General features: G+C 43.9%; 1 protein-coding gene across 2 annotated transcripts in view; it reads right to left on the reverse strand.

Annotated features, from left to right (window-relative positions):
• Window positions 1–18,948, reverse strand: part of CREB1 (cAMP responsive element binding protein 1) — a 38,194-nt gene extending 19,246 nt beyond the window's left edge. The window contains exon 1 of one of the 2 annotated variants that reach the window (XM_049800721.1): window positions 18,539–18,948. The gene's annotated coding sequence lies outside the window, so the exon portion shown is untranslated. The remainder of the gene's footprint in view (window positions 1–18,538) is intronic. The other variant, XM_049800712.1, reaches the window with a different exon arrangement.
• Between the last annotated feature and the right edge of the window lie 6,620 nt (window positions 18,949–25,568).

Below are 25,568 nucleotides of genomic sequence, written 5' to 3' on the forward strand. Positions count from 1 at the left end.
CACTGTATTATACAGAACTCCAAATAGCAAATATTAAAAATCAATATTACCTCCATAGCCACAGTACCGATACTGTGTACCACCCTGTGCTGCCCAATCTACTCAGGCCTCTAGCCACCCTAAGGCAGCACACTTCTCTTCAGAGCTGGAGCAAAACAACCAGTAGAGAGAGCATTTCTGCTTTGGGAAAAGGCCTGGAGGCAGAGGATGCTCAGATCAGAAGAAAGGTGGAAAGAAGGAGAAACGCCCCTCTCCTTTCTCAACTTTACTGGCCACCCCAACCCCCCATCCCCACGGAGAAGACTTAGAAGTGTGAATGCAGTGTATTGTGTGACCACATTTTAAACACAAAGTCAGGGAAACTTCTGTTTCAATGCAAACTATACTTCAGTGTTACAGGAAAGAGAATACTCTTTGGAGATGTATTGCCTAAAGCAGTAGAGTCACACTTCAACCCTGAGTATAATACGAAATGTCTGTCTTACAGTAAATGATTGCTAATCAACAAAGATAAACCAGCATTTCAAAGTAGTAGCTGCATCTCACATCAAAAGGAAGCAAGCCAATGTATATAAATCAAAATCTGTATATTCAGTATTGAAAATGACTGTTGAAATGAGCTTTTGTGTTTGTGTGTGTGTGTGAGTGAATACTGAAATATGTAAGTACCAATTATTTAGTTTCAACATCAATTTAGAAACTCTTTGGAAATGAAAAGAATTAAACCTGATTTTCCTTAAAAACAAACAATGAAAGAACTTACAAATTTTTGGAAAAAAGAAATTAAATTCTTCTAAGCACCTGGAATTTTGTTATGCCTCTCCCTGTTGCCATGATTTCTGTCCCACATATACCAGGTATTACTCCAACAAATGCTCACAGATAAACAATACTCTACCTGTATGTATATACTTGTAAACTGGTCATGAAAGAAATTAATTGTAAATTCAGCATTTTAAGTAGTCTAGACATCACAATTTTTGTAAGTATTTCAAGAATAGCCTATGTCCATGCAAATACAATAACCCCATTCTCTCCTACAGTACCAAGTCTTCTCCACGTTGCTTTTCATCTTCCACAAAGCACGAAAGAAAATCCACGCACTGTCACTATTTGTAATATACATTAGCAAACAGTTCTTAAAGACTTCATTCATGACAACAGTTTAAGTGGTTCTCTATCCCAGCTTTAACATATGCCTTATATTTTATCAGTCTTAGTCCTCCATGTTATATGTCCAATTTTTGGAGGTATTCTGCATTTTCAAAAGTGCAAACTACAAACCAGACTACCATAGGTTCTCCTTTGATTTTTATAATTTTTAAGGAGGTATCTAGTTTTATCACTTTTTTGTGAGCATCAGCCAGTTTGTCCAAGGTAAGCAAATCAACAACTTTTTCCCAATTCCTACGCGTGTATCATGGTGACTCCAGCCAAAAGACTACCTCATCGGAACTGTTTCAGGAGCAGATCTTTTGCATCAGCAACGTCCCAGCCAAGTATCTGAAAAGAACTTTAAAAAACAGTTTCCCAGCTACCAATTCAAGTATGTTGCAAAACTAATAAATGCTTTTGTTTGCTGATAGAAATCATGACTCCAGTACGGAGTCAATTGCTATACAAATGGGATTAGAAACAGATGAAATGTACAAGTGAGGAGTCTCTTGAATCAGGTATTTAGCAATGTTCGCAATGGTAGATGTTGCCAAATTCCTGCTGAGAAATGCAATGTTTTGCTAGGAAGAATTCTCAATCCTCTCACACACTATTCAGCAAAGGACTTCTGGTTTTACAAGCTTAGTTTCCACACTTGCACCAACTTTTGCATATGTAATCGGCAAAAGTGTTAACTGTGTGAGGTGCTCCCTCTTCTACAACACCAACATTTCGGAAATCAAATTCTTAACATGAACACCTAAAAGGAACATCCTCATTACAGTAAGCACCAAGCAATGCAGCAAGCTGCCTGCAAGATTTACATCTTGACACATGCAGTTCAAATGAGTTTCCAACATGACTTGTAGTTTTTGGACAAGCTCTTAGTCTCATGTTATTTGCACGTTCTAAGTACTCTTGAATTTGGTTCAATTTATACATCACAGTATTTGTATTCTAACATCTTCACTACTACCTTTTACAGTTAACTTGTGAGAAAAAGAAGGAATCAGATTTTTGAACATCACAACATTATATTCTAGATACAGATTACTACATTGTTTCATGTTTGCTTTAACAGTATGGTATGATTAAGACTGCCAAGATATACAAGACAAGGCACCTAGAACGTAAATACTTATTGTGTGTATGGATAAGACCATGATGGCTGAAATTAAGGTTGTCAGTTCCTATTAGTTCTTTCAATTTACAGTGTAACAGATGAAATTATGCTTGGTTTGAAACCTTAACCTCCCCAGACATACAAATGAATGCTAATCCTTACTCTTCCTTTCTAAGCTGTCACATACCCCTAGTCTAGACAAGCTTTGCTGACCAGTACCCCCGTGTCTTTCTGTTCTTGTGGGTGCTCAGGCCCACCCCACCACCCCATCCTTTTGCTCCTCCTGCTCCCTGGCACCGATTTCCCTGGCAGCCATCACACCGGGACTTCTCAAATGGAGGCAGGGATCTGGAAGTGTCCTGATGGGGAACAAGTGTCCGGAGCAGGGGAGGCATACAGGAGCAGAGGGAGCACACCTTCTTCTCATTCCTTCCTGCCTCCAGGCTACTTTCCATCTTGTCAAGAGAGGACACCACCTCCCCACTTCAAGAAAAAATTAGTAATTGTTGTAGGTCATCTTGAACCAAGTATTCTAAATGAAACTAACTGAAAAAACAGTTAGCTATTAACAAGCAGAGTTGGAAAACCAGAGTCTCTGCACACGTTAAGAAAGCTGATCAGATTACGTGGTTGGAGACGGTTTAACTCTTGACTTTTATGTAATACACAATTTTCTTTATTAGTTCAAAAGAGCTAGTATTATACTTTCTAATACTTTCTTAATAACATACTTACTAATGATCTGAAACTCTGGAGGTAAACAGCCAAAGAGCAAAACAGCCAATAATTTGTTTTGGCCAAATCAGGACTGGGAAAACGAAGTTCAGCAGCAGATAACTAACTGTAATAGCTGAATATAGACCAGGACAGCAGAAGATGGATGCTAATAAACACAAACAGTTGCAGAATGCAGAGGAAACTGAACTACACACACTGTAGAAAAATCCAAATAAACGTGTCTTGTTAGTTGCATAAACCTGTGAATGGGGCCCGGCACTACTGCAGATAGTTCACTTCACATTTCTGCTTAACATGCGTCTATGACACGAAAAGCTAAAGTGTTAGACTGCAACAGCAGTAAGATACAGGGTAATCTTTAAAAATTTTATTTGTATAGATGGACCTTGTACATCAGGTGGATTACAGTGCAGAGGCTGGGAGTCCATCTTAAAAACGGATTCTGTGGAATCTGTGTGTTCAGAGAAAGCAAGCATTTGGGGCAATGAAAACGTGTTGTATAAACAGATTGGATAGAATTGTATTATTTACCCCAGAAAGGACAGAAATGCTTCAAACGCTAAAAAAATACTTAAACTAGTAACAGGGTAAGTTAACAAGAAACATTCACTGTCTGATTATAAGAACAGCTAAGTGGAAAGGTGGCAAATTTAAAAGTATGAAAATGAAGATTTAAAAATATCTATTAAAAAAGATGAACACTGATACTTTGTGTACTGCACAAATAGAGCACTGATGCTGCTGACGATAAGCAATTTATCAGGATTCAAACAGGGGTTAGGCATGCACATGGATAACAAGAATATCCAAGAATATCCAGAATTGGTGTGGTTATTTCATACCAAAAGTAGTGCAGAACTGAAAGGAAGATAAAACCTCATGAGTCTGGATTTAAACCAATCTCTAATCCTTAAAAATTCAAATAAAGATTTCCACGGGGGAGGGAGATTATGTCACATGTACTTCTTGCAGGTTCCAGTAGTCTTCTGAGGTACCTAATGATCTTCAGTATCTTAAAGACAGGATGCTGAACTAGATGTGCTACAGGTAATGGTAACTCCTCTAATCTCTGTTAGTTAAAGTGAGCATCAATGCTGTGTATTCAGAGCATGAGCAGTTACCCCCCCCCCCCCCATCTGTTTACAGAGCCAGGAAGATATAATTCTGTCTTCCCACAGCTTTCATGTCATCTTCTTCACTCTTTAGTACCCACCTATTGATACGTCTGTGGTCTCCCTGGTGCATCTTGCTTTCTTACTTCCTTTTTCTATCTGCTATCCCAAATATCCTCATAAACCCAGCATCTCTCCTGAACGTTAGGCTTTGCTCCTTGGCTTCTCATTTGCTCACATGAGCCATAAAGCTTTCCTGCTCTGCAGACAATGCTGCTTTTTGTCTCCCAGGATGGACTGGAGAAAAAAGCTGGAGGTCCTTTCCCAAACACCACTAAATCCAAGAACCAAAATACCTCACTGTGGCTATTACAGCAGATAAAACTTTCCATCCACTTTCGTATGCAAAGGTCCTGAATGCCCTAAAGCTTTCTGTGCTTTTCAGTTCTACAGGTTGGACAGTAAAACACAATACTTCTCCCCACAAGCCTTTCTTTTGTCCTTAGTACGCTGCTGTGCCGATACACGGTTATCAGTTAATGCTTACACTGACAGTTACTGGCCATACAATATAACTACACCTTGAGGCCACACGGTTTGCTTTACACCTCATTCGTACCATCACAGCCTGCTCACAAGCACAGCTGTACCGAGTGACACACTTTGAAGTCTCCTTCTCCTCCACAGCTAGATGATGACTTCTGGTTTATTAAAGTACACACCCAGCTTTTGAAGAACAACACGACAGCCTCCAAAAACAGTGCAGAGCAGAGACCAAACCAACCTATGCCCATTTTGAGCTGGACTTGTGCCACATCAGGTCAGACATTCACCCAGCCATCACCTGCAGAGGCCACCCCTGCTGCTGCATTAGGTTCCTGATCCAGTTCAATATCCAGCCACCCAGCGGCTCACAGCAGCGAAGGGCTTGGGGCAGCGAGGGGGCTCAGGGAAGGGAAATGGAGGCAATGCCTGTCTCTCAAACCCTGTATTCAGATTTATTCATAGCAGGCATGCCAGTACAATTGTTCAGGACAGCTCCACCAACCAAAGTTCCAGGAATTCGACTCACTCTGTATTTACTGTATGTGGCTTTATAAAGCTACAGATCCACCATGCAAGCACTGAAAAGGTCATCAAACAGCGCTCTCGCATGCTATTATTTGTTTCCACCTTTTCAGTATAATTACTGAGGACATTCACATGAAATCTGTAAACATTTCTACTGTTACCTTGCAGTGCGGCAGCCCTTTCAGCCACAGCTCAACAGCCACTTTATGAACTCCATTCAACGGCTGCCAGATTGAAAATGTTCAGAGAAAAATAATTTTATTTACAGCTAACACACGGGACTTCAAATAACCAGTAATAAGTGCTCAACAGGACAAGACAGGCCCATAATTATCTCTGTCACTAATGACTACAGTGAGTTGGCACAGGAATTGCAATTTATACCACAGCTTCTCTGCCATCCCAAACTGGCACTGCCCCTGCCCCTTCCCCCTGGGTATTTGCTCCTCCTGCCCTCTCCTCAGGGTGACAGGACTGTGTGCCATACTGTGAACACAACCTATGTTTGCTGCTTCATCTTAAATCTACCTTTTACCATTTTCTGAATGGGTTCACCATATAGCCCCTTGACGATCATGCCAGCTTCTGGGTCAGGGCAGTGTAAGGGCTGGGCAAACTGAGTGGAAATGGAAGTAAAAGAACGGCCTCAACAGCCAAGTCCACCGAAAATGCCAAAAATGGAGAAGAATCTTCAGGTTATTTGCATTCACACACAGCAATCTGCCAGGCAAATCAAAGAATAAAAGCTGGGAAAATTCTTCCTCTCACTGGAGTTAAAACATTTGATCTTGGAACTTACAAGAAAAATCAAATCTCACTGTAAAGAGATCTTGCACAAAGCAGAATCAGACCATCAGCTGAATGTAATACCTGCATTCCCACTTCCGTCTCCATCAATATGACACTTGGAGAACTGTCTGAAAACTCTTTGCTGACTGAATACATGCTGTAACAGCCAATGCAAGAGAGGCAAACAATGCAGTATTTTCAAACAGATCACAGAAGAAATGCAACCAGGAGCCCTGATCATGCGTACCAAACTTTTCTGGTGCACAACTTTTCCAACAAATCTTCTAATGCAATTGTAGCTGCACTTCCAAAGTCAGTGAAAATTTCTCATACTTAACAGATTTAGATATGCAAATGATGAAAGTATTGGAACAAATTACTTGTGTTGCATGCTCAATCTCCCTTTCACTAAAGAAAGAGCAGGGCAGAAGACCAAAAACCTAATCTCACTGCTACAGCAAATCAGCAATCACCTCTAGATTTTGTTTTCTGTTTAGCATAACACAAGAAAGCTGACATTTACCAGGCAGATGGTGAATCAGTAAGGTGCGTGAGTGAAAGTTGCTTATATACTCTTCAATGCTGGATTTTCCTGATATGACTCCACACTCTTGGCATTGTATTAGGATCTAGTGTTTCTGCCTTCAAGCTTTTTAAAAGGAAGAGACTATGGCAGCAATTAACTGCAATTTATTTCTTGTATCACAGATTCTATGAACAAATACAAGAGCATCCAGTAAGCACTTGGTACATGCACATAATTTAATTCAGGTTTTATCTATACTGCCTCTTCTTGCTCAATACAGAATCAAGGGATCTAACTGAATCACAACCTTTCCCTTCAAGACTGTGAATTGGGCACTAAAAGCAAGGATGAATCCTCATGCACAGCTTAAAAACCCCCAAAACTATGTATTTTAATTCTACTGATAATATATATACTTTAAAAAAAACCCTTCTTCCTAACCTTATCTAATAGTTGGGATAGGTCTTATGTGGATACACCAGTCTGCAAAGAGCCTGGAAGAAGAGCCCAAGAGGAGAGACCAGAGTAAGCATTTCCTAAGGCATTAACAATGAAAAGCAAACAAATGCCTCTCCACTGTCTTAACCCCTTCGCATTCAGTAACTCCTCCAAAATACTATCTGTCTTCACTTAGGCAAAACAAAATGTCCAAACAAATCCCAGAAAGGTTATAAAGTCATTGGGTAACTATTATTATTATTAAAAACATAATCCAAAAATACGTTCTATTTATAAATGCTCTGTCCTCATACTGAATGCACTTAGGGTATTAAAAGACTACCTCACATGCTTTACATCTGTGATCCTTAATGTGTGACAGAATTGTTATAACTACATATAAACACCTTTAGCGAATATGTCTAGTAAAAAAATCCACCAAAAAAAACCCAACTCGAAAGGTATCTGCAAACTGAATCTTAGAGAAAACAGAGATTTTTAAGGATGTCCTGAGCAGTATATACAATATATTCACAAAGACTTCATGAGAACTTGCTTGTTTCTGAGAATTCAGCACATTTTGTAGTTCTTACACATTTGTTGCCAATATATTTATGCAGTGCATTTCCATATAAACTGACCACACTTTACTATAGCTTACCATCTTTTCTCTGTTATCTCTAATTTCTCTATTATTGCTGATTTCTTGCAATACCTACTAACTGTAGAAAGAAGCTTTCCTTTCACAAAAATGAAACCACGTGAAACTGTCAAATTATACACCTCTTTTCTCTGTGTGTCTGCTGAAAGTACTGTGGCTCACTTTGTGGTGTGTAGCTGCTGGTTACTTAATAAAAATTGTCACAACGTATCTGGTACTCAGATGTCTTTAACACAAGGTAAAATAGGAGCAAAATAATTTTTTTGTGACAGCATCTGGGAGTTAATGCTCTCATTGAATAGGTCACAAACTCTAATAACGAGCTCTTTGCAATTAATTGGTACAGGACCAGCAAATTAATAACCGGCATAGCCACTCGTGTTGAGGTTTAATTTCTGGCCCTAGTCAAATTGTCCTTTTACCTTTGACTGAAACAGCAGTGGGTGGAGAACTGACGAATAAATGACTCCAAGAGATCTGAAGCTGACCTCTCAGCAGAATTGACTGCAGTGATGTGAAGCCAGCCACTCCTCTTGTCCTTCTAACTTCAGTGCTAAACTGTGACCGCACACTAGTCTGATGGCAGTTTTTCATAAAAACCAGGAAGATACGATTACGTTTGTACTAAGACTAGTGGGGAGGGGGACACGGCACCTGCTCAGCCCATGGTGAAAGCTTGCTGGAGTGAACCTGCACCCACCTAAAAGCCATGGGGTGTATTAATGCAGCCTGAACCTAAGTAATGCGAGTACAGCAATGAGTACAATAAACTAACATCTCTGTTCTGCTAATGAGGCCCTGTGCCCAAGCTGGTACACCCTACCTCTTAGTATGGGTTGTTAGCTTGGGCTCAGCACCATGCTAAAGCAGCTTCATGACCTCCGCATAAGGAGGTAGGTTCCACCCGCCTGGCACACCGAGCAACTTAGAAATAGCGCTCTGGTACCACCCAGCTATCTAGATATGCCAAATAAATAATTTATCCTGTGGTGCTGGTCAACAAGCAGAACATTTTGGGCCACCTCTTGTCATAGCAAACATTGGCATGTGAAGGTGTTCCAGCAGAGGAGCTAAGGCAGTCCAGAACGACAGAAAGGGGAGCTAATTCTGCAAGCCAGTAGAGACCTTCTCCTTCCCCAGTGACAGGGAGAAAATGGGAGATGTTAGGAGAGAGGAGAGGTTAAGATCCATCCAAGAAGGTGCATGTGTTCCTTTCTTCCACTGGGTAGACCTGTCAGGACTTGAGATTTCCACTTGACCTGCCAAAGTCATTCAGATGGATCATATCTGTCCTCCTCCATACACATTTCTGTGTCTTACAACCTTTTACTGCCCCATCATTCATTATGGCAGAGTAAGAACCACCTAAATGCTGCATGAAATATTTGACAACGTTTTGACATGTTGTAAGGATCTTTATCCATGTGCCAAGCAACCTTTATACATCCCAGGTCAGAGGCATCAGCTGGAGGAACTGCTGCAATCCCAAACCTGTGGCAGCGTGCAACTCTACGAGTTACTCTACACACGTTTGTATCATATAAATGGTTATCTCCAAGGTGGGGAAATTAGTGAAACTTGTTCTCAGCAAACAAGTACGGGAGCGATGACTGACTGCTCAACAGAGTTACCCTCCTAGAGAGAGGGAAGTACAACTATGATGTTGTTAAGACGAGGGTATTTAATATCAGTGCCTTCTGCGCAAACTTTGCTCTATATATGTGGTACAGAGATTCACATAGTCTCCATCACTGGGTCCATGACAAATGCTTAAGTGAACAAAGCTAAAGCTACTTTGAAATTATATAACGGATCACCCAGCTCTCTTTTGGTGCTCAGAACAGCTCCGGAACAACCTATTAAAAAAAACCAAAACCAAAACCAGAGCATTACACAGACTCGTATCAGTCTGGTTAACCTGAGTGTTCCAAGCCCAAGGCCAAGAATACAACATACAGTAATCTTATACCTGTAACAGAGAAAGGAATCACCTCCATACAGATGTTTCCTTAATTGTAATCATTTAAATTACCTACCAGGTATGATTTAATGGAAGCATGTGCAGGAATGTGACAAAAGACAGATAACCATATAAACGTGTTTATTATTACCTGAAATCTTTCTATTCCAAATTCATTTGTTTCCAGAGTCTCTGATAATTTTACAGTGTGAAAATATTAACAGACACATCACATTTATCAGAATAGCATACTGTAAGACTGGACTGAAGGTTCTTAGAGATTACACTGATTAAAGATGATAATCTAATGTAATATGAATGTAAATTTATATTCTGAAACTCAATCTTCTGGAAAGTCCCTGAAATTCAGGGGACTTCCCCACGAATAAAGTAAGTGTTTCCTTTCCCATCCTATAATGAGGGAGGGCGAGTGTCAGTATTCAAAGTTCTTTGTTTGGGCTAAAATGTTAAATTAGGTATCTGAATTTCATCATCCATTTGTTTTGTTCATGTAAAAATAAAAAAAAGAGCTTGAGGTTTGAATACTGTAGGTCACCTCAGCAAAATTCTGCAGATTGGAAAGGGTCAGATGTTAGAACCCCAAAGTGACACAGATCACACTTGTTTTCACATCATTCTTCTGTTTCAAGGAACTATCAAATCGGTTAAGAAATTCAGGGAAAGCATGGAGTTTTAGGTATTATCAGCAGCATATTTAAACCTGACAAGAGAATTTTAGGTAGAATTTGTGTCTGTGCTGAGATTTTGTCTGTTGGTAAGAAGGTACAGCTCCATTGCTAATGTTTCTAACCCACTGCTGAATGTCAGTGGCTAAAGGTTTAATTCATAAAAAATGCCACTTCATATATTTATCCTGCAAGCTTTATAGCCATATACTATTAAAACAAACACTGCTCATTCTATTCGATGCTTGGAACATACGTGGTATTTCTAGAGTACAACCCATAGTATAAAAGCATGAAGTTTTGTAACTTGGTAAATATTGGAAAGTCTTGTTTAAAAAAAACACAACACTTCCAATGAGTTCTGAAAGAAAACACACAGAATTGATGTTTCAGACCAATGCTTTCACTGTTTTATTAACAGATTATCTTTAGAACTGGTCATCTGAAAGTAAGGTAAATGGAATTATTTATACAAAGCTGACAATTACCAGACATAAAGTCAAATGTCTGAAACAAATTCAAAATAACCTGTATCTGTACAAGTAACATACTTTTTGTTATAACAGTTTTGTTTCTTTCTTAACAGGCAGCATAGACTATTTTTTCCTTCAGTGCTCTCAAGTAAGTGAAAACCTTTGAATTCTTTCTGCAGCTGAAGCACTCCAGTAGAGTATGCCCAGGTATGCACAAGAAAAACAGCACTTTCTTACAAATCTTGCCCTTGTCCAACTTCTGAATGCATCCTATTCACAAAATTTATTGCAACATCAAAACCAAAAGATTTGGGGCTTAAGCCACAGCTCAGACTTGGAAATATTTTAAAAGCTAAAATTGCTCTGGTCTTACTAGTTATGTTGAAATCATCATTGCTTGGTCAATTAGCACTAGTCTTGAAGCAACAGCAGACACATTATCTTGCTTAATGCACCAACAGTAAATCTGTGATCACCCTCTTCCTAGAAACCAACCAAAATGAAACAGTAACCAAATTTTGTAGTAAAACAATTTTGACTAATGTTATCTACCAAGTGGATTCTGGTTTATTTTTCATGTATTTTTATATTCTCCTGGACAGTGCAGGAATGCTTCTTAAATGAGAAAGATCTCTCTTATGCCTGCCAGGCAGATCTACTCTGCAAAAGTGTCATCTTCAGAACAGAGAATAATTTATCTTGGTTCTCAAATACTTAACTGGAGTTTAAGACCTGCATTACCTGCGGGCAACACAGCTGTCTCCATGGAACGGAGATGTGACTTGCTGGTAACGCTGAAGGTCAGAAGAATGACCCTGAGTAAGCAACAGGAGCCACTGATGAACCAGAAAGGGCCAGAGAAACAGAATCAGTGTTTTGCATCAGTGTGCTGTGCACAAAAGAAAATCTCCGTTTTGCTTTCTGCAACTACAGTCTTACAAGGATTTCTGTTAGCAGCACTGCCAGCTCAGGCTCTCCTTTCCTCCAGATTCTTTCTTATTTACACCTTCACAGCTGTCTGTGAGGCTGTGTAGTAAATGGGACTGGGCAACCAATTTGCACTACAGACAGACCAGAAAATGCAACTTTTTATCTTGGACCAGTTCTCCAATCCAGTTCACATCACTGCCTCACAGACAGCCGTATCGGTGCTACTGGCACAGGGGCAGGAACAGGGAAGATGGAGCAGAATCCACCCTGCTGCAGCCAGGCCTGCCAATGAAAGCAAAGTAGATCAAATCATGGGTCTAGGTGTTGTAAGACTGCAGGAAGTCAACAAAGATGCCGGAGAAACGAAAACATATGTTCCGTAATTTGACTGTTATTGTTTTAAGAGTGGGAGGCTGGAAACAGGATTATTTTTTATATAGTCAACATTAGCTTTCTGAGGATTGGGCACCAAGACACATTTTTCAAACAGCCACATCACTGACAAGGCAGTTGTTTGCAGCAGGTAACATACTTCTTCCTCTACCCAGCCCACGATAACGTGCACTGGTCATACACTCCACATTAGCCTTATGCTACAACTTTCATGCTAGTAGTTTCAGCCACAATTATTATTTTAAAATCAGGAAGACCAGCCAAGGCATCTATCAGTTTGCAGTAACAGTGAAACTAAAGTGAGCGTAGGTTGTAGGCCCAGGTGCCTTAGGCCAACTGACAGGATTTACAGCAAGATGTTGGACCTGGGCCCCTTCTGGAGCTTCATCTTTCAACTTGGGCTTGGTTAAAGAAATGTTGTATGTAATTGTCCCCATCTGACTGGGCTCCTCATAAAGAAAGGGACCTAAGAGTTACACTGATCCAACCTCTTGAGAAGACTGAAACCTGCAGCTGCTAAGGAGTAGCTAGTTCAACCATACAGGTGTCACCAGGCTTCCAAAAGAGGGAAACTCTCCTCTCAGTTTTTTTTTTTCCCTTCAGCTGAGACACTTACTATGTTCTAGCTTTCCTAGCTGCAAAGACATACTAATGTGGCTCTGATCACCATGGACAGAGCCCGACTCCTCCTTCTTTCACTCCAAATCATGGATGTATAGCAGTTCCCCAAGATGGGTCTGCTGACCCAGCTCTCTGCTGATGAAGGGAGAAAGTTGTGTCCTCCTCCTTCCTTCCCCTAAAGTCTCCCTGTGAATTTGCACCAGTGTTGGTGCTAATAGCATCTCAATCACGAACTGATTCAGCTCACTCAAGCCCAAGAAAACTAACCTAACAAAAAAGCACAGTTTTCTCCTGGGTTAGTGATTTGAACTGACTCATTAAATTTTACATACAATCAACACCACAGCCAACATAAGGGATGGCTGAACACCACACAACCAGGAGCAGAAGGAAGGAGTAAGATGTCTGTCTCTTGGGAGCCACATACAGTTTTATCAGCTCAGATGAAACCACAGCAACAGACTTCTTCTGTTGGTATTATGCTGTGGTGTTAGTACACAGTGCCCTTTGTCAGATCTTCCCTCCCTTGGTATCTCCCAGAATTTTCCTATCAGCACAAAAGAGAAAAATTTGGATGAGTTTCACAAAGAGGTGCAGGGGTCCTACATGCCCTAGGCTTTTTTTTCCCTTCTTCTTTCAAAAGAAAGCTCTCTACTATCTACAAAGGTGTAAATTTACAAACCCTGTTTATACTGCATGTCACTTGGAGGAACGGACAGGCACCAGCAGAGTTTGAGGCCAGGCCAGCTACACAGAGCCAGAGGAAGAATCATCAGAAAAAAGCAAGAAAATAATGCTTCTCATCCGTTATTCTATGGGGTATAAAAGATAAGCTAGATGAGAAGAGATTTTACATTCAAGCCCTAGGAAAGGTGCAAGGGAAAGCAAAATACAACTGATATTGGAATAGCAGTAGAGAACAACAGAAGATTTAGAGTAGCAGCTATCAGAAAAATGCATGTAATATTGGAGCCAAAACGTCACAGGAGGTTGCAGAGTTGCTGGAGAGATGATTAAGAAGATTGCAGCGAAGAGCTGCAAAGAACAGTGACAGGAGGTTAGAACAAAACATGTGAGAACAAGACTGAGAAAGTGAACATAATAGTTAAAAAACACACAAAAAGTGTTAAAGCCAAGTAAATAAGTAGCACAACAAACAGTATGTATACATGTATTAAAGTTTGGGAACAGCTGCTGCTCATGTTTATTTGCTCATATCTAGCACACATAAAAACTTAAACTTAGCTAAAGGATCCAGTGCTGCAGCAAGAAGAGCCACAACAGGATCTATGCCATCCAGCTTAGTGATAAACACAGCAATAATTAAAAAGTTTTATGTAGGCTGCATTTCCTCATTTAGCAGCACTGCTGTTTGAGCTGCCCTTATCTTTCTTCCTGCTCATTCTAGCCCCATCCCTTCCCCTGATTATGCTGGTACAGCTACTGTGCAGCCATGCAGCAACCAGGGGAGGGAATGAGAGGGAATGATCCAGGTGAAAAATAATCAGGCTCCCCACCTCTCACACTGCTGCATCATTTCCCCAGTCAGGTCTACGATGCAGTAGCCCAAACATTTGTGCCAGTGCAATGGAGAAGACATTAGCAAATTACCAGACGTGGAGGATGCTTCAGCCAATATTACTGTCAAAAAAATGTATGCAGAACTATAGTTTCAGTCCATCAGCAGTAGATAAACTTCAGAAATTCTTGGGTTTCTCAGGCTACTTTTTTTTTTTTTTGAGTCTGCTCAAGAAATGAACCTGCTCTTTTCTAAGTTTAGAAAGCTGTCTGAAAAAGTTTCTGCCAAAAAAGGAAAATACGACCCAGCTTTACAGTTCTTCCAAATGCAGGGAAAAAAGTTTTGCTGATAACCTCATTGACCAAACAAGCTATCGTTGAACAACACTTAGAGGATCAGAGATTTATACACATCACTTGAACTCTCCCCTCTAAAAAGTGTGAAAACATCAAGGGTAGACTTTTTTGTTTCAGTTTCCTACATGAAAGTAGCTTCAAAATAGTTTATTATAAGGCTTCCTGCAGCTAAAGTAGCTAGTGTAGTCTTGTGTCAGAGACCAATGGAAAAATAATGAAATCCAGAACAGCAATTAGCGGGACTCTCCTACCTCTGGAACTATTTTTCCATCTTTCACCTAATGGGCTTGATTTATGACAAAATCAGATCTCTCAATACTCTCAGAAGAAAAACAGGTGTGCTTATTATCTTGAGCGGTAAAAGAAACCCTGTACCTATGCACTTTCCTTAAAAACTCCTTGAGAGTACCTAACAAGCATCAGTGCTGCTTTAAACTTGTATGTATGTATATATGTTTTACATATACATAAAACACATACATGCATCCAAACAGGAACACACTTCCTCCAAATTCCTTACCCTCTCCCCTTCAAGAGGCCCTTCCACCACACAGTTTTCTATTATTCTTTCCACTTCACATAAGATACTCTAAATCTAGCACTGCCAGAAAAAAAAACCAGCAGCAGCATGAAATGGGAAGATGCTTGTCCGTTTTCAAATGCTTTTTCACTTAAAAGATCAACTAGACCCTGGCACATCTTCATCTCCTGCACAGCTGACAAGGCTGTTTTAGAAACATCGAAGGTGCCTTATTTGTTCTCACTCACCTTTTTAATTGTGGTACAACCACGTGATCTGAAAGTTTTGAAGAATAAAATAGGTATCAATGCCTTCATGCTGGGTGATGTACAAAGATCGTTAACCGCAGACTGCTCAGGTTTTCATAATCACCATGAAATATGACCACACAGACTGCAGATGAGGCAACACAATTTTTGATTCAGAGAAAAATCACTGCCTTGTCACGAAACTTCCAACTGTATGTAGGTAGGGTACCAGAGAGCTCAAACCAAATTCAGTAGGGTCGTTTCTGTAGATGAGGATTACTGTCGTGTCCCCTGAAACTAACTTTAGATTAGTGGCAGAAAGCTAGCACAGCCTTCTCACTGCACAAAAACCTTGAGAAGTGTAGCATGAGTAACTGATCTCCACTTGCTTCCAGAGATCTGAAAATAGAGGTGAAGTGCGAATATCCCATTTGTTTCAAAAGGGTGTCAACAGAAATTCCTAGTCAGGGCCTTGTCTGCTATCAAAATCTTCACCTACAGAGCTGTAGGCAAGAAGAGGCTGTTTGCTTGTTACTGCAGCAGAACAGCTACTTTCCAGAATAAGATCAGCTACTACAGAATATTTTATATTTGACATCAGTACCAGCAATAGCTATGCTGGTGTAGGCTTCCAGGAAACAGACAGATTGATGACTTGACAGTCTAAATGAGATGTTTCTAAATGTTCTGTACCAGCAGACCCCTCTCCCCTTTCAGATCTTTGGGTTTTTTTTTTACCCAGGGTAGCAGACACCCTTATCACCAAAAGTATGGAAGAAAATATAATACATATATAGATCAGATGCAGACCATTTATTGCAGATCCAGACACAAAGCTGAGAGTACTAATCTAAACATTGATGTTCTATCAATGAATCTGAAGCATTAAAAATTATTACACTCTTCTTTCCTACATGTAAATATTTCATTTTAGGTCACCTGTAATTGATGCTTAGCAAATACACAACCACCTCTCTGCTCCCTTTTCTCTGATGTGTTAGGATACAAAGCTGGTGAGGAAACGCCGAGATCTGTGTTAGAAAGTAGGGATCTGAAAGTTTTCCACTCTATTATGAAATAGAATAAAATAAAATGTGTTTCTAAAGCTACAAAAAACAAGCAGCAAGGATTTACTGTCGCATTTTTGTATTTAAAATGAAGTGCACATTCCATCAAACCAAGAATGAATGAAATACACCAACGACTACACTCTCTTTAATCACTATCAACAGCTACATTGCTTACTGAAGTCCTCAGATGTCTATTAATCAATTACAACTTTAGAAACCCTCTTGTCGTGTTGTTATTATTCGGAGTGAAGTGATGTAGAGCACCTTCGACCTTCATTTCAAAAGAACTGGTAGAAGTGACAGAAAACAGAAATTCACATACAAGGAAGGACAGGCTTATCTACCCATGCAAATCACAAATACCCATCTTCAATAAAAACATATTGCAGTGACTTCACATTTTACTGTAAAAATCCACATTTGTTGATACAGGGAAAGGAAGCAAGTAGAGTCTCAAAACTCCTGTACTCTGAAATAGCATTTGGTGGTCACAATGGGACTAAACAGAGATATCCGATATTCCTAAATAAGTCTCTGGTTCTTTATTGAAGAAATAGGAAATGTGCTTCTAACCCCAGGAAAAAAAAAACCAAACCAAAACCCAAAATCATGAGAGGTGTTATTCCAGAAGCGGATTATGTACAAGCATTTCACCATTTAAGATGGAGAAGAAAACAAAAAAAGATTTTTTAAAAAAATATATGTTTTGGGGAAAAAAAGCCATATGACCTATATAAAGTTTTTATCCTTCTATACACTTCAGAGATGTAATAATCTTTGGTTAAAATAAGTTTTTTAAGACTGCCACGTCATTTTCACGTATTCGTGTACACAAAAATGCAGATATCCAGGTTTTGAAAGTAGAAATAAAGTCAAAATAACATCTTCTATTCTAGACAACAACACGGGAAAAAAAGCCCCACAGCTGCAGCAAGGCAAGGCTGGTGTAAGGTGGAAAAGGCATCCGAGTTGACATTTGCTATAAAAGCAGGGCTAGAGGTCAAATCCTGCTTGCTGTGCAGCACCTACGAGTCTGTGGAGAACTGGCAAAAGCAAATCCCAAACCGAGATTTGCCAGCCACGGCCAGGCTCAAGTTCACTTTGGGTTAAAAATACTAGCAGGAAAGGAAGAACGCAGCAAAAGGGAACCGTATCTGTTACGCGATCTGCGCACCGGGCTTAAAGCTCTTCCCTCCGCTACCTCCCCGGAGCGCGGTGTTGGGTGACCGAGTACCATCGCCCCTTTTACAGCCTCCTGCGGACGGCCGTGCCCCACGCTGCAAATAAAAGTAAACCACCAGACCAAGCGCTGGCCTGAGCTTCTGTGCACAGATTTTATTAAAAACTTCTCGTTACAGAGCCCAGGAGCGTGATACAGAGCCTGGGAGCACCCCCACGTTCTCGTTTCCATCACGGCAAGAGTTTGTTTATTTATTTATACAGCGCACTCGGGTCACCGGGGAAGTGAAACTCTCCGGGCGCGGAGCGGCGGGCGCGGGGGGCCCGGCGGCCCCGCAGGAGGGCTGCCCGCCCGCCCCGCCGCCACGGCCGGCCCCGCGTCCCCGGAGCCCGGCGGGGCCGCGCCGGCCGGGAGGCCGCGCCCGGGGCCGCCGCCGACCGAGGCGGGCGGCGGCGGGGGGGAGGAAGCGGGGCGCGCGGCGGCGGGGAAGCGAGCTGCAGCGCTCACGGAGGGGCGGCGCGGGGAGGGGAGGGGAGGGGGCGCCCCGCCGCGGAGGGGGGCGCGGGTGGGTGCGCGGCCGCCCCCCGCCGCCGCCGCCGCCGCCGCTCCCCCCTCGTCGTCTTCCTCCGCCGCCTCCTCATGGGGCCGGGGGGCGCGATCCCCCTTCCCCGCCGCGGTGAGCGCCGCCGCTGGCTGCCGCCAGAGTCGCCGCCGCCGCCGCCGCCCGGCCGTGGCGGCCGCCGCCGCCGCCGGGGCCGGCTCCCATCCGCCATTATCCTTTGTTCGCGGCGCGGCGGCGGCGGGGATGTTGCAGGGCTCGGCTCCATCTTTAAAGCGGGCGCCCCTCCCGCGGGCGGTGCAAGGCCGGGCCCCCGCGTCCTGCCGCCCGGCGGCTCCCCTGGTCCCCGCCGGGCTCCATTTCCTTCCCTCCCCCCCGCCCCTGTTTGCTGGGCGCCTTCCTCCTCTTACCGGTTACCAGGCTGCTCCGTCACTGCTTTCGTTCGCGCCTAGGATCTCGCCGCAGTTTTATTCTCTCCCCCACGTAACACACCGCGTCAAACTACACCTCCGCCGCGTCACTCACACACACACAGGCGCTCCCAGCCCGGCGACAGGCAGGCAGCGGCCGACTGAGGAGCGCCAGCCAGGGAGCAAGCGCCGAGCGCGCCGCGGCCCGCACGGAAAACGCCGAGCGCTCACGGAAAACGCCGAGCGCCCGGCAGGCGGCGGGAACGGCCGAGCGCGCCGCCGGCCCCCGCGGAAAGAGCCGAGCGGCCGCGGAAACGAACGAAGCGCCCCGGAGGGGAGGCGGAAAGAGCCGAACGGCCGCGGGAAGGCGCGAACGGCGCTTCCGCCCGGGGCAGCCCGCGCGGAAAGCACCGAGTGGGGCTGGGAGGGGGGAGGGGGGGGGCGCGCGCCCTCCTTAACCCCCACCCCTGCCCCCGCCCCCGCCGGGCGCGCGAGCGGGGCCGAGGAGGCCGGAAAGCCACGAGCGTTCACGGAAACGGCCGAGCCCCCCGGAGGGGCGCGTCCGGGCGCCGACCCCTCTCCCCCCAGAGATTCCTCCCCCGGGGGAGCCGGGCACCTCGAGTTCACCAGTCGCGTCCCCACGCACACACTGGCGCCGCGGGGGAGCCGCCGCCCCCCCGCCCCGGGATCCCCTCTCCGGGTGCCCCCGCTGCCAGGGCAGTCACCCACACCCCTTTCCTCAGGCCCTCGATTCTCACCCCAAGACCCAACCACCCCTTGTCTGTACAGGCACAACATGGCAGGTGAGGTGCTGTGGTGAGGCCGTGCTGCCCCTCCTCGATGCCTCCCGGCTGCCCGGGTGTCCCCACCGTCCCCTCTCCATGTGGTGAAGCGCTCACATCCTTCATGTTACTCCTCTAAACCTTCCTTTACTGCCCGATTTTTGCTCCGGCCTGTGACTCCCGTCCCGCTCCCTACCCTCTCTGGCCCCGTGGCTGGCCAGCCATGGCGGCCCAAAACCAGGCACAGGGTGACTGCTGCTCCATCGTGACACAAATATCCCCGCGAAATCCCTCAGCCCTGAGCAACCGGCCTCCACTGGTGCTGGAGGGACAAGCCCATTTTGGCAGACGTGCAGACACCAGGCATCGAAGCTGTAAAACCACAATTTTCAGAGCAGCTGTGACTGAGGCGGCAGTTTGCATCCAGGGCACCAGGCCTGTGCTTCGTGCCCTCACAGGAAGGGCAGACATTGTCACGACCGGGCAGGGGACGAGATACGGGTTTGTGTCTCCTCGGAGAAGAGGAACAGCCATGTGCTGTGGCCCTCAAGCTCATCTGCAGTGCCTGCATGATGTCTGTCGCTGGGGGTTTTAAATGCTGGAGAGGTGAACTTTTTCTAGGAAAGGTTTTTCAAAGAGTTGATGCCACCACGGAGCGGGGAACGGGCTGGTGTGCCCCAGCCAGGTGAGTCCAGCCCCATCTTCTCCGGTTCACAAACACAGTCGAATGCACCTGATCATGCACCCTGAAGAATGAACTGCTCGAACTGCAACCAGACAAAACTATACACAGCCTTGAAGACACCACTTTCTGTTTCACAAAACCTCAAGATGGCACTACATAACAAGATTTGAAGCTCCAAATATGGTTCATTTTTGCAGAGACACGGCTGCCAAGGCCACAACTGCCACAGGTGCCACATTGGATGACACCGGTGCACAGTTTAAATTAGTTTTGCTCTTGTCAAGTCTTGTTTTCTCAAGAAGGTTGAACTGATTTTACTTACACTGAGTTTCATCTAACTCCATCAAAAATTACAAAGATGGTGCAGTGAGCGATTACAAGTTTACTTTGCCTTTGATTTTGTTGATTACAGTTATTCTAAAATAAACTGGAAAACCCCCACCTTTGATATTTAAAAATAAAGAAAAGGCAGCTCAAGTTAAACAGATAAAACGTTGTTTTATTGACAACACGTACTATGGCTTGGGCCACAGCTCATTTTCTGCTGCTGCTGCACTCTTCCCTCTGCCCTGCATGCAGAGACGAGCTCCAAGGTTTGCAGCACAATGTAGCCTGGGCTGCCACCCTCCCCGTGCCCACTTCTCCCCCTGGATGTTGTGGACCTGCGTCGTGCTTTTGGCTCGTACCCAGTCCTGGCTGCAGTGTACAGCTGACATAACTTTGGAAATTATTTCCTCTTTTTAGAGTCTGCTGGGATATCAAAGCTCAAGCCACTAAAGAAGTCCTTTAGGACTCCTATTGGGAAGCAGATTTTTTCTGCCATTTAAAGCTTTTGAGACAAGTGAGAAATCTAAAATCAGTGTTTCTAATTTGGTCTATTCATTGACAGTGAATGGAAATGCTTCTCAGTCCAAATAGCCAGTAAGAGGTGCAAAAGGCTTTTCTCACAATCACGTCCTTCTCCTTTCACTCCACTAGATACTGAGGAAGAGGGTTGTTTTTGATAGTGTTTCGACATTTGAACTCTAGCCCCATTGCATAGAGTTTTAATATTTTAATGTGTGTATAATAAAGTATCTTCTATGCATTTTGTTACCCTATACAGAGGTAAATCAAACCAGGTAATTCAAAAATATGTTTTAATTCAGCTAAAACATGGACATTTTGCTGTGTGGATTTTAAAGTCTGCTAAAACTCCTGCATTTCAAGGAGTGATTCTGAGGTGAAAGCATAAGGGATCAGCCTTTGTGCTCCTCTTAGGAGGAGTAAAGTACTTTCTGTGAGAAAATACTTACAATGAGCAGAACAAATGTAGCCATCTGACTGTCTCTTGTTTGACTCATGGATTTCTTTATCTGTTTTCCAATCTTTCTCTTTCCCCTTTGTGTTAATGTTTGTGTTGCATCAGCTTCTTTTGCTCCCCTGACCAACCAAAATCATATACATTCTCCACGCATGCATGTTTCCCAGAACTGGATTGCTTGCCTTTGTGCAGCAAGCCAGAAGAATCGCAGCAATAAGCCTTTAAGGGAATAAACTCTGGTCCTTGAAAGGCAGCTAAAATGCACTAACCAGATCTCAGTGAATGGCTCCCATCAGAAACGCGGGTGCTGGGAGTGCCGCTGGTGGGACTGAATTATGGTCCGCCAGACCAGCCAGGACTGCCCTTACGTAGCTAGGCAGCTCTTTGCATGGCTCTGAGCCTACTTGCTGCCTGTTCAGGGCTGACACTCTGGTGCTCTGCTGATCCTTGCCAGCCCTGCTCTCGCTCACAGCTCTCCAGACGGCTCCTCAGCACTTCTCTGAAAGTCTGTCAGCTCACTGATAAGTTTGCAAAGGGCATCTTGCAGCGGTGGCTACTTCTCTCCCAGCCAGTGTAGGGTCCCCATATAACAGACAATTGCTCAAGAGAACAATTTCTCTCAAACTAAAATAGATGCCTCAGGCCAGGTGCCTGAAGTGATTTGAGACTATGCCCAATGTTGTCTGTCTTTGGTATCTTCATCTCTTGCCCCATCGCTGAGGCTTAGACCATACCTGGATGGGACCTAGATTCATCCCTAACTCATACTGGCTCAGTGGCAGGGCTGGGTGAACATCTCATACACAACTGCTGTGAAACCCTCTGACAGCTGTTTTGCACATTCCTCCTTCCCTTACAGGTTTTCCGTTTTGTTTTTTTTTTTTGGTTTTTTGTTTGTTTTTTTTTTTGCCTCTCACCACATCTGAGCAAAATCAGGACACTAAGCAAAACTGGAACTTCTTTGGGAGTGGGACTGAAAGTATGAGCTGCAAATCCCCCTTCCCTCGCTGACATCTATGCATGCTTTTCACTGTTGCCTCTGGGGGAATTTGTGGAAAATGGGATAGTGATGATGTGCCAATTACCCACAAAGTCCAAAAGGGAGAGGCTGACTAGGGGAGTGAACTGGAATGCTCAGCAGTTTTCTTCTTCATCAGCAAAAGTTTGCTTGATGATGAGTGAAACCCAGCAAGATTAATTACTTTTCTTACAATTAAGCCTCAGAGGCAAATTCATTAGCTTTGCAGCTTCCGGGTTGGTTACCCTGGGCAGTGGACTCCTTGCACATACAGCATTGCAGGTTGATTGCCCATGGCCCAGGGTTCATAGAGGCTAACGGGTGACATATAGATCGAGAAAGGTTTGCGGTTGGCTGTAAGGTGTGGCAGAGCCACAATGCATACGACGCAATCTGGAGCAGTTGACACTGCTGACACTGGTAGCATGCAAGACAATATTTATTGTGGAAACACAGCTACACAGGCATTTTCAGTCTACACACAGCTGTAAAGAGAGCAACACAAAAGTATTTTTTATAGGCCACAGCCACCTCTGGGAATGATTTATAGCAAAATAGTCTCTCAGCATCAAACATTCGCTGACAATTTCTAGAGGACCAGTATGTCTTGCAGTGCAGGGACACGGGGTGTTTTGTACAAGTATGACATTAAGCACAAGTATTGCTGGGGAGAAAAGAAGGCAGGGCGTGCTCTGGGGCTTTGCAGCTACAGTGACTAATAGATATTCTCCCAAGGAAAGGCAGAAAAGGAGAGTATTTGCAAATAATGAATGTGGAGGGGGACAGATGTTACATTAGACAGTAAAGTGTCCAGCACTTTTCAGTGTAAGGAGTATTGCATTGCACTTTCCATCCTATACAAACAGAGCAACTGATTTTAAAGCAGATCTAAGGAAAGGTAGGGGGTGCCACCATACCTCTGTGATGGACGTGGCCATTCAGTAGCACAGACAAAGCACTGAACTGATGATGAATTTCTGAGGAGAAGATGAAGATAATAAAGAGGTGTTATTCTGAAACCCAATGACAAAGGCATGTCAGTCCTCTATTTCAGTGTCTGCTTCGGAGATAGATGGAGGCTTAGCTTCAAACTCCTGTACAGAGCAGTCTTCTATCATTTCATAGCCTCTCAGGACCAGCTAAAACTGCTTACTCATCAGGCTAAGGACAAAACCCTACAGGTTTAGTATCTGCCACAGAGAGCAAGATTCACTGGACGCCCTGAGCACTTTATTACAGAAGTAGGTCTAAATTCTCAGTTAGCTCAGAAGAAAGTAACCAAAAATAGAAATGGTTTTTCAACATCATCCCACTTAAAGTTAATGAACTGCAGCTCAGGTCTGCCCTCACTGCTCTTGGACATTCATCATTGCTAAAAGTAATAAATCTTCCTGGCCAAATACAGGCTTTACAAGCAGGCAGATTGCATGCTCAATTAGTCCAAGGAAATTGGTCACTTTGCTTAACCCCTGCCGTTTGAAATATGGAGCCCCGCTGCCGCACCATCCTGCCGGAGGAGGGTCACGTTTCTTCCACTGACAGAGCAGCTGGGGAGGGGAAATCCTCCGTCCCGAGCCAGGGACACAGCCGTTCTCTCCTGTGCCTCACCTTGTGTGGAGCAGAGGAGCTTCGCTGGCTTGCAGGCTGCTGCAGCAGGATTTGCCCGCTCTGGTCAGCATAGCAATTAATTTCTGAGCCTCAAATGCTTTTGGTTACATTCTCTGCTAAACAACAGCCCACTTCTGAATTATCAAATATCATCCCCCACAGAAGCAGAGGGGATGTTTCAAGGGCAGGAGCACAGGAACAAATGAGCACAAGCAGCTTTTCGATGCTTTGACAATGTGCTGTGTTTTCTAAGCATAGCCAGTAAAATAAATCTTCTGGCTCCTCGAGCACACTGCAGCAAAGCCCAGCCTAGCCCACTGTCTGAACAACTCCATGAAGACTAGAAAAAAGTCTAGGCTTTCCCTTCAGGTCATGAAAAATGCCTCTTGAAGGTCATGGTTTTCTTGCCACTATAGCTTCACTTTTCTTTGTCTTCCTCATTAAGCTGAATTTCTTCTCTCTTTGCTTGACCCCTGCTTAATCCCTAGTTAACCTTTTCTGGTTTTGGTTACTTTGTTCTGAGTTAGGTGTGAATTTAGACCAAATTCTTCGCACAGTGTCTTCTCATTGAAGAGACACCCTGGCTCGTGTAGTCCCAGTGGCTTCTGGGGGCCCCCACTCTTTATTCAAAGATAAATGATGAATTGTGTTCCCACTAAACCCCCTTCCCGCCAGGCTGCCTCCTTTGCCCCGATCTCCATCCCCTCCATGACTTGGTGAAGGTGTGACTTGGCCTCAGTGCTGCCGTGCAAGCTCAAGTATGGCCTTTCAGCCTCCCTCCTTTTCTGTGCTGCTTTCCCTGCTTTGGGATCGACAGATGACAGCCCTGCAGAAGCTTGGTTATTGTTGTTATCCCATCTTATGGCAAGTCCCTTGTGTGCCAGATGTCAGCCAAACTGCTTTGGGCTGAACCTCTAAAGGTCACATAAGCTTTGAAGAGCATCTTGTGTTTTCACGTGACAGGCTGTCACACAGAAGGGAGAACTAAAATGAATTGCTGACCAGGGAGGGGCTTAGACATGCTATAGATACCTGGTTACACTCTGAACAACAGTGACTTTTTTCTTGTCTATTAAGCCCTTTTATCACATATTTCATAGCTTGTGGGCCTGGGTATACTAAAAAAATTTCTGTTGCTTTAAGAGCTAGAAAAAATGATGACTGATATTATCAGCACTCATTAAAGTACCAAATATAGCAAATATAATATGAATGGCATACTGATCTGGCATAGATAGGCACTGGGGGTATACCCAGGACCCTGCAAGGCATGAAGCAATTGCTGTCATGAGGCCACATCAGCACTACACAGGAGGGAGAAGGAGATCGGGCTTCCCAGCAACCCACAGGTCAGAGAGCTTTTCCTTTCAAATGGGAATGGAATTTCGTCTGCTGCACATGGAGGAAAAAGCTGTTGGATGAGGTGCAGTGGAAGTCAAAGCTGACATGAAAAACCAAACCAAATCCAGTAATTGCTGTCAAAGTGAAATGGGGAGGAGGTGGGGAAATTGTTAGGGAACATTTCTTGGAAATACCCTCAGCTTTGGCCTCTAGTGCCCACATTTTAGCTTAAAGGTGGCTGCTGGGGGTGGTATATTCCACTTCGCTCTCCTGGTAAATACCCCATTTCTATC

Source organism: Accipiter gentilis, chromosome 1, assembly GCF_929443795.1.
Source record: "Accipiter gentilis chromosome 1, bAccGen1.1, whole genome shotgun sequence".
Taxonomy (NCBI): domain Eukaryota; kingdom Metazoa; phylum Chordata; class Aves; order Accipitriformes; family Accipitridae; genus Astur; species Astur gentilis.